Genomic DNA, 12,708 nt, shown 5'->3' with positions numbered 1-12,708 from the left:
CTATGATAACCTGATACCCAAGTCCAAACACTCAACTATTACAGCTTTAGAGATAAAATATATGCAGGACTGAGGACAGAGCTTGGTGCATAGCAGTAAGTCGAATTATTCATCTCTTATTATTGTTATAGCTACTACTGCTTAGGAGGTCAAAGGCAACACGGGAAGTGAAAACGCACATTTGGCTTTTGCTCAGAATTCTCTCCTCTGCTGGAGGAACCCTGGGCTGCCCTGCTCGAGGTGCTGGGTCCAGATTTCTCAGGCCTCAGGTGCAACCCCAGGAGCAGGGGTAAGAAGGGCAGGTTCAGGTGCAGGGAAAGTTTAGGCAGAGAATGATTTAAAGGCCAGCTAGAAGGCTCTATGACCTCCCATGTTGTTTAGTTGCTCAGCCATGTCCGACTCTTTGTGACCCCATGGACTGCAGCCCCCCAGGCTCCTCTGTCCATGGGATTTCCCAGGCAAGAATACTGGAGTGGGTTGCCATTTCCTTCTCCAGGGAATCTTCTGGACCCAGGGATCAAATCTGGGTCTCCTGCATTGCAGGTGGTTTCTTTACTACTGTGCCATATGGGAAGACTCCCATGACTTCCCAAGCCACTCCTTTAAAGCCCGGATGTCACCTGAAATGCATATCAGGGGAGTTTGGCTGTTCATTATGCAGGATCTCTAGAAAGGGCCTCCCTCCTGGTGCCAGGAAATATTACACAGAAGTGTGAAGGCTTTGCAGACAAACAGTATAGGGTGATACCAGGGGCTTCCCTGATAGCTCAGCTAGTAAAGAATCTACTGGCAGTGCAGGAGACCCCAGTTTGCTTCCTGGGTTTCGAAGATCTGCTGGAGAAGGGATAGGCTACCCACTCCAATATTCTTGGGCTTCTCTGGTGGCTCAGCTGGTAAAAAATCCGCCTGCAATTTGGGAGACCTGGGTTCGATCCCTGGGTTGGGAAGGTCCCCTGGAGAAGGGAAAGAATACCCACTCCAGCTTTCTGGACTGGAGAATTCCATGGACTGTATAGACCATGGGGTAGCAAAGAGTTACAGACGACTGAGCGACTTTCACTCACTCACTCACTCATAGGATGATATCAGGTCTTACTAGCTGAGCCAGAGCGAATCTAACATGTAGAAGAGCATTGGTCACCTGAAAGGGTTAGAAGATTCACTTGAGAGAAAGGCAGGCTGGAACAACTTGGAGAGTGCACGCATTGGTACCCAGCTGACCCTGCTTATCTTCATCCGAGTACAGATAAGTTACACATTGTGAAGACAGAAAAGAAGCCTCTGGGAGGAGCCTGCCAGGCCCTTAGTACACCTCAGCACCCCCTCAGCGAGGGGTACGGCCACTTGGCCCAGGACGTCTCCCCTCAGTGCATTGCCCCCTCCCGCCTCTCTCCTTTGCTTCCTCCTGCACATGGCATCCCAGGGACAGCGGAGCCTGGTGGGCTGCCGTCTATGGGGTCGCACAGAGTCGAACACGACTGAAGTGACTTAGCAGCAGCAGCAGCACGTGGCATGGTGGTTCCTAAAAGCAGGCTGCCCATCTTCAAATTCCACCTCCTCACTGAGCAGGCGCCTGGCTTCTGTCAGGTGCTTAATCCCCAGGAACAGGTAGTTCCAGGAGGTGTGTGAGGATGGACAGACGCTGAACTCTGCTTGGTGCCCACGTGGGACATGCAGGCAGTGACCAGCCAGCCTGGCAGGTGCCGGGCCATTCTGTCTCCTCAGACCAACCCTGCTTATCAGTGAGGAGTCGATATCTATTTACAGAGATGAGCCAGGTTCACATATTTCCTTTTTGCTTCTTAGGGCAGAACTCAGGGACTCATCCTTTTTACATGAATGTGGGTCTTTAGGAGATGGGGTTCTGAATGTCACAAGTACTCTGTAACCCTGAAGCCACCTCACTCACCCCTCCATGTCACCGTCTCTTCTGGGTAACGTGGAGGGGGTGCTTCAGACAGCCCTTCGGAGCCCCTTCAGCAGCATCTCCCAGTTTGCGCATCTGCAAACCCCCCTGTCACACTGCCTAATGGCCACAGACTTCGTATGAACATTAATGACCTTCACGTCCTCCTTCCAGCCCTCGCAAGCATCCCTCAGGCCTTGCTGCCCTCCTCCCAAGGGAAAAGGGGAAACGAGAGCATTAACCAGCTTCTGGGGACTGTACACACATCATCGAAACTATACAAAACGAGGAAGGAAACCCAGTCCATGGACTTTTACACGCAGTCAATAAACAGCAAGAGCCTGTGGGAGGAGCGCAGATACTGCTGAGTATCTACCAAGTGCTAAATTCTTGGACAAATTGAATTCATGTCCTTGTTCTGCAGAAATTTGCAGCATATTCCGGGGAGATAAATGCATGAATCCAAGTAACTTCAGTTCAAGGTCAGAGGGGATAAATGCCACAAGAGAGATACAAATTTAAGTATCATATGAGTTCAGTGGAGAAGTTACTTGTAGCTAGGAAATCAGGCCCCCTTACACTCTCAGTGCCTGTTGTTGTGGAGAATGATGACCTCAGAGCGTAAGTAGGACATGGGTCTGTGATGATGGGATGTGGGTGGGGGTCTGGAGGAGCATTGCAGAGCAAAGGCAGGGAGGGGGAAGGGGCAGGTCTGGGGTAGGTGCCTTGGCAGTGGGTGGCGTATTTGATTGGCTTGATTCTGAGTCATGAGGTTGTAAAAGTTGGCTGAGATCCCAGAAAGCCTTGAACTGTGGGCTGCATAATTTCTGCCCTTTCTCTTAAATTATCAGAAAATGTTGCAAGTTTTGCAGCAGGGAAAGATATGCAGGAAAAGAGGAGGAGAGCTGGAGGAGAGGGGGCCTCTGTGGGGAGAGAGTCCATTACTAATGAAGCTTAGAGGGGATGATGGTCCGGAGAAGCGATTTCAAGACAGAAGGACCACACAGCCTCTAGGCTGCCAGGGACTCGTGCCCTGAGTCTGTGTCATTATTAATTCCTCTCTCTTCATAAGTGTACCAGTTTGGGCAATAAATGATAGGCTCACCCTAGTTAAAGCTGAATAACTGGAAAGGTAGGACAGAGAAAAAGAATCAGGTTCTGGAGAAAAACAAGTCTGGTTGTGGACAAACTAAATTTGAGGTAGTGTTCAGGTTTCTAAGTGGGAACAGATAAGAATAATAACAATAGCCTGCATTCCCTGAGTGCTTCCCCGTCACCCGTTTATTCTTCACAGTGATCCCATGAGGTAGGTATGTTATTATCCTCATTTTCTGGAGGGTGAAACTGCACAGAAAGTCCTATGAGCAGTAAATAGTTGAGAATTAAGGGGAGAATTCAAAACAGAGACAAACATCCAGAAATTATCCACCAAGAAGAGGTGGCAGCAGTGGAGAGGTCCAGGTGGATTGCCAAATAGAGAATGAAGCAGAGGTTGAGAGACAAGAACAAATAAGGACCTAGCAGGAGGAAGGGGCAGTGAGGAAGCCCCAAAGGGAGCACTGGGTTAGGGAGGTGGAGAAACAAATGACAGCATCGCGAAAACCAGGCAAGAGAAAAAGAGGATGAGGGCCCCTGAGTGCAGGACGCTCTGGAGGAATGAGGCACGGCAAGGCAGGGAAGAGTGCTGGCTCGATGACTTCTGACCCAGCAGCAAGCATGCGAACTTTCCCATCGTCAAAGGTTTCCCTGTACCAGGTTGTCTCCCGACCACGACCACGTGAGGGCAGGTGTCAAGTTCCTGCCGATGTTCTGCATGGCCTGTGGGTTGCGCTCCAGCCTCCAGCCCTGGGGGTGTGGGAGCCCAGCCTGGAGGCCGCTGCCAGCTCTGGGAGGTGGGCCGGCCGACACAGCAGTGAGAAAGGCTCTGTGTGCCGGGGGCCACTTCTGCCTGGAGCTTCCACTGAACTCAGTATTTTAAAAGAAAAGTGATCAGACACCTCCCTAAGAATGGCAGCGGATGAGAAAGAACCATTAATAGAAGGCTTATCTTGACTTGGACTATTGAAGGCAACTTGCTGACCTCCAAGTGTAGAATTTTGCTCATCTGTAAACCTAATTTGGCCTGAATCTCACCCAAATTAATGTAGGCTGTGTGTGCCAGGTGAAGATGAAATGAAATTCCAGTGTGCCTATTACTATGTTTTTAATTTATTTTCATTGAAGTACAGTTGATTTACAATGTTATAAATAGCATAAAGCAAAGTGATTCAGTTATACATATACGTTTGTGTGTATATATATATATGTGTGTATATATATAATATATGTTTTCCTTTCCAGATTCTTTTTAATTATAGGTTATTATAAGATATTGAATATAGTTTCCTATGCTATACTGTGGGTTCTTGTTGTTTATTTTATACATAGTAGTGTGTATCTAATAACCCCAAGCTCCTAATTTATCCCTCCCCCCAGCCTATTAGTATTTGGAATCTTTGTCTTGTGTACTTTTGGAAGTAGGATGCAATTAACCTTGATACTCCTACTTCTCTTGGTGGTAGACACAATCAGCGACTGTGCTTAAACTATGGGCCCTTCCAAATCTGGAGTAGGCTAAGATTTATTTTCTCTCTGTTTCGATTTCTATTCTTCCCATCTGCACCACCATCCTCCTTGAGGAATTCAGTCTGTTCATGATGAAACTATTTTTTGATGCAGGAGAGAAATAGAGAGCTTCTCAACCTCAGTGCTATTGACGTTTGGGGCTGGATCAGTCTTTGCTGTGGAGTCTGATCCATGCATTATAGGATGTCTAGCCTTCTCTCCAGCCTCATCAACCCTCTCCCCAACGATGGGACATCAAAAATGCCTCCAGACATTGCCAAAATCTCCTGGGAGCACAAATTCCCAAGTTTGAGAACCACAGTGATAAGCTCACTCAGACTAAAATGTTAGTGATTTTAATACATTATTTCTCAGATGAATATTTTCATGTTGTAAGCAGAACCAGGGGAGTGGTACAGATAGGTAGCAATGTCAATTTTCCTTTTTCTCTGTGACCCAATTAATCTCTCATCCAAGTGTCCCGATGGCAGAAATACAATCCATGTGATGGATAGACTTGGTCATCTTCAAGTTTGGATGGAGGCACCCAGTTCAATTCAGGGTTCCTCACTCAGTCCTGGGACGTTTGTTTGCACAGTGCTGTGATGGCCGTTAGGAAGAAGCAGCAGCAGTCACTGGGACTTGGTCTTCCTTGGACTGGTACCCATGGTGTCATGGGCCCATCCTATCTGATTTACCTGTGGATTCATCCCCACCTCCCCCAAAGGGCTCTACATCCCTTCACACAGGCTGTCCCCACTTTGCACCCTCCTTGTCTCTTACCACAGGCTCCTTTGGGACACAGGAAACTTGAGAACTTGCTCCCCATCTTCTCGGAGATGGAGACAGACCCTCCTGGCCTGGATGCACCTTCCTCCACTCCTGTCCCTGGCGGCTGACACATGCTGGTGTGATGTCCCCCCCATCACTGGGTCCTTGCTCCCACATGGGCTCTGCTCCTTTCCAGCACCCCCAACACAGGTGGGGAGGCAGCCATTGTCCACCCCTCCTGCTTTTCCTCTCCCCAATCTTAGAGGAGGGAGAGCAAAAGAGAATGCTCTTCAACTTAAAAGTCAAGAATTTAATGCCTTTGTTCGGTTCTGCAAAGGCAACTTTTCCCTTCGACAGTGATGAATCGCTCCTTGCTGCCTGGGCTGGAGGAAGGCCCCCAGGGCCTAGTGGAGAAATTGACTGGAAAGAGAACACATGGCTTAATCTCCTCCCCCACCCTCACTTGGCACCCCTCCACTCCTGTCTGCAGGTACCGCGGCTCTGGATATTCAGACAAGAGATATCCAAAAGGCATCCTCCACAAACCGAGTGACTTTGCAATGGGTGACTTACTTCACCTAATTCCATCAGGCTCTTTGATGGGTGAGTGTAGGACCTTAGAGAATCCATTTCTCATCATTAGTCGTCAAGGCTACATTCCAGTGTCTACTTAAAGCAGCCCTACAGACCTGAGGGTTCTCATGGGACATCTGGGAGGGTGACAACATGAACACAAATATTACTAAACGTGTGCATCCGACCTGTAGAGAGTAATAATCCTGTCTGTACTGGGGACGCATAAGACATGGTGAAAAATAGCTGCACCTTCCCACATCTACAGTTAGCAAGATACAGCATCGAGAGTTTATATTGCAATGAAGAACAGCTCACGCGATCTTAAAATCACAAAGATAACTCTCTCACATGCTCTCTTTAAGCCTCACACTTCCTACCCTGTCCCTACCCTGTGATGCACTTGCTTTTGATCTCGCTGAGAAAGGGGAAGCAGAAAGAATGGGCACAAACTCCATTCTTTGCACCTGTGCCCATGTTCCCTCCTCCTTCCCGTCACTGCGGTCGGTCGGGACCAGCTCTGCTTTCTTGCTGGACCCCACGCCTTCTCCTTCCTAGAATTGCTTCATTCCGTCATCCTCCCAACTCTTTCCTCTCCTGTCAAAGCCTGCTTTTCTTCTCTTTTGTCCTCATCAGAAGAGTGAATATACTCTTTCCACTTAAATATCAAAGGAGAAGATATAAATAAAATCTCTCTCTGGACCCTGCTTCCCTCCAAGACCACCTGATTGTCTCCATCCCATGACAGCAAACTCCCAGGAGAACCGTCTGTCCTCACCTTTCACCCACTCACTCCGATCTACATTTGTCCACCTGGTCACAGAAACCACCTGGATCTAAGGGATCGTGAACCTCCAGGTGTGAACTCTGCATTGATAAAAGAAATATTCTTTGAAGAATTAACTGTATACCTTTAGGCCATAAATGAACTTTCAAAAAAAGTATGTATCACCATTATAATTAATTTAAAAAACATTAAAGCAGATCATAAAACAACATGTAGTTGGCACTAATGGTAAAGAACCCGGCTGCCAATGCAGGAGACATGAGACTCTGATTGGATCCCTGGGTCAGGAAAATTCCCTGGAGGAGGACATGGCAACCCACTCCAGTATCCTTGCCTGGAGAATCCCTTGGGCAGAGGAGCCTGGCGGTTTACAGTCCATAGGATTGCATAGAGATGGACATGACTGAAGTGACTTAGCACACAGTAGAAGATGATCATGTTTTCATTTAAGAAAACAGAAGGAAGGAAAAAGGAAAGATCCGAGCCTGAATATAGGATGCAGACTAGCTCTCAAACTTCCAGGACCAAAGCCAAGCAGCTGGAGGGAAAGTTTGGGTGAAAAATCTGGGACCAGATACATTGCTGGTCTCACAGAATACCAGCATCCCACCAGCCCAACACCGGCAAGGGGCTCTGGTGTCCAGTGGAAGGCAGAGCTCAGCAAAAGCTTGTTAAATTTAAAAAGCTCCTCTCTTGTCTGCTCTGTGCATTCCCTGAACAGAGGGGGAGAATCGTGCTCATTATTTCTTAGATTGGAAAGTTCTGATGAAAGGAAGTCTCCCCTGAACCGGAGAAAGACAGCAATGAGCAGAGCAGCAGGGGTCGGGGCTGCTGGGAGCTGTCCAGGCATCTGTAGTGACAGCTCTGTGGAGGGACCAGGGACGAGGGGCTGGACACTGCCCATGCACTTTTACTCCAAGGATGGCGAAAACAAGTGCATTAGAATGCAGTGGGCACTCTAAGGGGCTATAAGTGCAGACATAGTCGGAGCCACAGATTCATGCCGTCTGGCTAAATGGAAATCTGTAATTCAGACCATGAAGTCAGCAGCTGGGTTTGCTGCCTTAGTGAACATAAATCTAAGGTCAGAAATCTTACCCTGGATGTGCCTGGACAAGGTTCTCATCTGTATCCTTTAGCCACCAGCTACCAAGATAAGCGAACACGTCAATGCGCTACTAATGGGGCTCCGTGGATTCCATTACTCAAGTGCCTCCAATCAATTAGGAGTTTTAACTTAGTCATCCCAACATAAAGATCCTTTAATACCCAATTAAGGCCACACTTCATCATCATGATGGTTTTGTCCCGGTATGTGGGGTTTTAAGCTGCTCAAATTTTATCAGAGAGGAAAACCAGACTTTCAGGACTGAGTAGGAGATATCCTGGCCCCTTGACCCACACAGGTGCCTGGAAATAAAGGTCACACCTGCCCCAAAGATACTTCGTATCCAAGTACTCCTTGAGCTCCGGGGAGGGGAGGCATTCCATGGGACACATCTCCCTCAGCAGACTGTTTTTTTTTTTAACTTTTTATCTTACATTGGAGTATAGCTGGTTAACCAACAATGTTGTGAGTTTCAGGTGAACAGCAAAGGGGCTCAGTCATACATATACCTGCATGTATTCTCCCCCAAAACCCCCTCCCATCCAGGCTGCCACATAACATTGATCAGAATTCCTGGTGCTATACAGTAGATCCCTGTGGGTGATCCATTTAAAATATAGCAGTGTGCCCAAGGAAATCAGAATTGAAAGAGACAAGTGTACCCCAATGTTCATCGCAGCACTGTTTGTAATAGCCAGGACATGGAAGCAACCTAGATGTCCATCAGATGAATGGATAAGGAAGCTGTGGTACGTATACACAATGGAATATTACTCAGCCATTAAAAAGAATACATTTGAATCAGTTCTATTGAGATGGATGAAACTGGAGCCCATTATACAGAGTGAAGTAAGCCAGAAAGAAAAACACCAATACAGTATACTAATGCATATATATGGAATTTGAAAGATGGTAACGATAACCCTATATCAGTTTCAGTTTCAGTTTAGTCACTCAGTCGTGTCCGACTCTCTGCGACCCCATGAACTGCAACACGCCAGGCCTCTCTGTCCATCACCAACTCCTGGAGTCTACCCAAACACATGTTCATCGAGTCGGTGATGCCATCCAACCATCTCATCCTCTGTCGTCCCCTTCTCCTCCCGCCCCCAATCCTACCCAGCATTAGGGTCTTTTCCAATGAGTCAACTCTTCACATGAGGTGGCCAAAGTATTGGAGTTTCAGCTTCAACATCAGACCTTCCAATGAACACCCAGGATTGATCTCTTTTAGGATGGATTGATTGGATCTCCTTGCAGTCCAAGGGACTCTCAAGAGTCTTCTCCAACGCCACAGTTCAAAAGCATCAATTCTTCTGCGCTCAGCTTTCTTCACCGTCCAACTCTCACATCCATACATGACCACTGGAAAAACCATAGCCTTGACCAGATGGACTTTTGTTGGCAAAGTAATGTCTCTGCATTTAAACATGCTATCTAGGTTGGCCATAACCTTCCTTCCAAGGAGTAAGCGTCTTTTAATTTCATGACTGCAGTCACCATCAGCAGTGATTCTGGAGCCCAAAAAAGTAAAGTCTGACACTGTTTCCACTGTTTCCCCATCTATTTCCCATGGAGTGATGGGACCAGATGCCATGATCTTAGTTTTCTGAATGTTGAGCTTTAAGCCAACTTTTTCACTCTCCTCCTTCACCTTCATCAAGAGGCTCTTTAGTTCTTCTTCACTTTCTGCCATAAGGGTGGTGTCATCCGCATATCTGAGGTTATTGATATTTCTCCCAGCAATCTTGATTCCAGCTTGTGGTTCTTCCAGCCCAGCGTTTCTCATGATGTACTCTGCATATAAGTTAAATAAGCAGGGTGACAATATACAGCCTTGACGTACTCCTTTTCCTATTTGGAACCAGTCTGTTGTTCCATGTCCAGTTCTAACTGTTGCTTCCTGACCTGCAAACAGGTTTCTCAAGAGACAGGTCAGATGGTCTGGTATTCCCATCTCTTTCAGAATTTTCCACGGTTTATTGTGATCCACACAGTCAAAGGCTTTGGCACAGTCAATAAAGCAGAAATAGATGTTTTTCTGGAACTCTCTTGCTTTTTCAATAACCCTATATATGAGACAGAAAAAGAGACACAGATGCATAGAACAGTCTTATGGACTCTGTGGGAGAAGGTGAGGGTGGGACGTTCTGGGAGAATAGCATTGAAACATGTATATTATCATATGTGAAACAGAACGCCATTCCAGGCTCGATGCATGAGACCAATGCTCAGGACTGGGGCAATGGGGTGACCCAAAGGGATGGGATGGAGTGGGAAGTGGGAGGGGGGCTCAGGGTGGGGAACACATGTAAACCCATGGCTGATTCATGTCAATGTATGGCAAAAACCACTACAATATTGTAAAGTAATTAGCCCCCAACTAAAATAAATAAATAAATAAATAAATAAATAAAATATAGCAGTGTGTACCTGGATCCCAAATTCCCTAAGTATCCCTTCCCCTCAGCAACCAAAAGTTCATTCACTAAGTCTGTGAGTCTCTATTTTGTAAGTAAGTTTATTTGTAACATTTCTTTTTAGATTCCACATATAAGAATGTCATATGATATAGCAGCCTATTTTGAGTGAGAAACCCTGTGAGGCTGGGGACTTTCTGACACTGAATAAAAATAAATAGATGAAAGCCCATCACCTTCCAACAAGGTTTCCAAAGTTAAATAACATCAGTAAATGTCTAAATGGTAAAGAAACACTGATTGGACCAAACATTGCAATCACTGGCTTAGAATTAAACTGCCTCCAAGGCAAAGAGAAAAAAAAAAAAAAACAATTATATAATGATTTTAACCTTGTTCCTTCTGTCACAATTCTTTCCCTTCATCCTTCCCCCCTGCCTAAAAATCTGCAGTTGAAGGTGGCAGGAGTGAAGGGGGACGTTCTGTGTTCTAACTGCCGTGTAGTGCACAGTCTTGCCACATGGAGCAACATAATCCACAAACATGATCTGAAGCATAAAATGCTTTTAAGCACCTTGAATTACATTAGATCACAAAAACTTCTCTAAAAGATCCCCTCTATTTATTTAAATAGGGGTTAATATGTTAGTAGTATGTGTGCGTGCTAAGTTGCTTCAGTCATGTCCAGCTCTTTGCAACCCTATGGACTATAGCCTGCCAGGCTCCTCTATCCATGGGATTCTCCAGACAAGAATACTGGAGTGGGTTGCCATGCTCTCTCTAAGAGATCTTCCCAACTCAGGGATCAAATCCAGGTTTCTTATGTCTCATGCATTGGCAGGCGGGTTCTTTACCACTAGTGCCACCTGGGAAGCCCCACATTTTTAAACACTCACTTAAAGTTAAATATGTGTGTGTGCTTAGTCACTCAGTTGTGTTTGACTCTTTGTGACCCCATGGACTATAGCTTGCCAGGCTCCTCTGTCCGTGAAGATTCTCTGGTATTTTCTTCCCTTACTCAGTCATTGGATTCTGTATCTTGGTCTTACACATTCCTCCTTAAAGGCACTGGGTTAGAAGGTATTTTACATGTTGCCTGCTACCGTGAGTGGCAAATCCCAGATTCCATCACTTGAACAGGGATCAGAAATAAATAGTGGCAGCTCTGTTTTCTCTTGAAAACTTTGCGGGGAAGGGGTGCTCCCCCATCCTTTCAAATGAGCAGACAGTGTTCTCTTGATAAGTTAGGGTTGGTCAACTTCTTGGCTTCCGTAGTTGAACAGGTACCCGAGGCTCCTTGATCCCCAGGGCACTCTCTTCACACTCTGGGCTCTGAGGCTTATTGGGCAGCAGTCATACAAGTGGGTCACAAGGTCAGTTTGCTGAGTGCCAAGTGCCGGGGGCCCAGAGGAAGGGGCTGCAGACCTATCACTCCTGTCCTTCCCTGAGATCGCTGGCAAGACCCAGGGTCAAATCTAGATGTGCAGTTAAGTTGTCCCCGTGAGCTGTTGCTTCTTTGTAAGCCTCAGTTAAATCACACATTAGGCTTCAGCACCAGGACTCCTTGAGAGAGAAACAAACATACACACCGAAGGGCATAGCCACTCAGCTGCCTTGTTCAGTTCAGTTCAGTCGCTCAGTCATGTCCTACTCTTTACGACCCCATGAATCGCAGCATACCAGGCCTCCCTGTCCATTACCAACTCGCAGAGTATACACAAACCAGTGTCCATCGAGTCGGTGATGCCATCCAGCCATCTCATCCTCTGTCGTCCCCTTCTCTTCCTGCCCCTAATCCTTCCTAGCATTGAGGTCTTTTCCAATGAGTCAACTCTTCGCATGAGGTGGCCAAAGTATTGGAGTTTCAGCTTCAACATCAGTCCTTCCAATGAACACCCAGGATTGATCTCCTTTAGGATGGACTGGTTGGATCTCCTTGCAGTCCAAGGGACTCTCAAGAGTCTTCTCCAACACCACAGTTCAAAAGCATCAATTCTGCGGCGCTCAGCTTTCTTCACTGTCCAACTCTCACATCCATACATGACCACTGGAAAAACCATAGCCTTGACTAGATGGACCTTTGTTGGCAAAGTAATGTCTCTGCTTTTTAATATGCTATCTAGGTTGGCCATAACCTTCCTTCCAAGGAGTAAGCGTCTTTTAATTTCATGGCTGCAATCACCATCTGCAGTGATTTTGGAGCCCCCCAAAATAAAGTCTGACACTGTTTCCACTGTTTCCCCATCTATTTCCCATGAAGTGATGGGACCAGATGCCATGATCTTAGTTTTCTGAATGTTGAGCTTTAAGCCAACTTTTTCACTCTCCTCTTTCACTTTCATCAAGAGGCTCTTTAGTTCTACTTCACTTTCTGCCATAAGGGTGGTGTCATCTGTATATCTGAGGTTATTGATATTTCTCCCAGCAATCTTGATTCCAGCTTGTGTTTCTTCCAGTCCAGTGTTTCTTATGATGTACTCTGCATACAAGTTAAATAAGCAGGGTGACAGTATACAGCCTTGACGTCCTCCTTTTCCTA

General features: G+C 46.5%; 1 long non-coding RNA gene across 1 annotated transcript in view; it reads left to right on the top strand.

Annotated features, from left to right (window-relative positions):
* The first annotated feature begins 2,443 nt into the window (after window positions 1–2,443).
* Window positions 2,444–12,708, top strand: part of LOC145534847 (uncharacterized) — a 45,224-nt gene continuing 34,959 nt past the window's right edge. The window contains exon 1 of the long non-coding RNA XR_014075016.1: window positions 2,444–2,527. This is a non-coding gene — a long non-coding RNA (uncharacterized LOC145534847). The remainder of the gene's footprint in view (window positions 2,528–12,708) is intronic.

This window comes from Giraffa tippelskirchi, chromosome 14 (genome assembly GCF_054371585.1).
Source record: "Giraffa tippelskirchi isolate mGirTip1 chromosome 14, T2T-mGirTip1v1.2.pri, whole genome shotgun sequence".
NCBI classification, from domain to species: domain Eukaryota; kingdom Metazoa; phylum Chordata; class Mammalia; order Artiodactyla; family Giraffidae; genus Giraffa; species Giraffa tippelskirchi.
The sequence above is the reverse complement of the archived record's forward strand: the minus strand, read 5'-3'. Positions and strand labels throughout refer to the sequence as shown.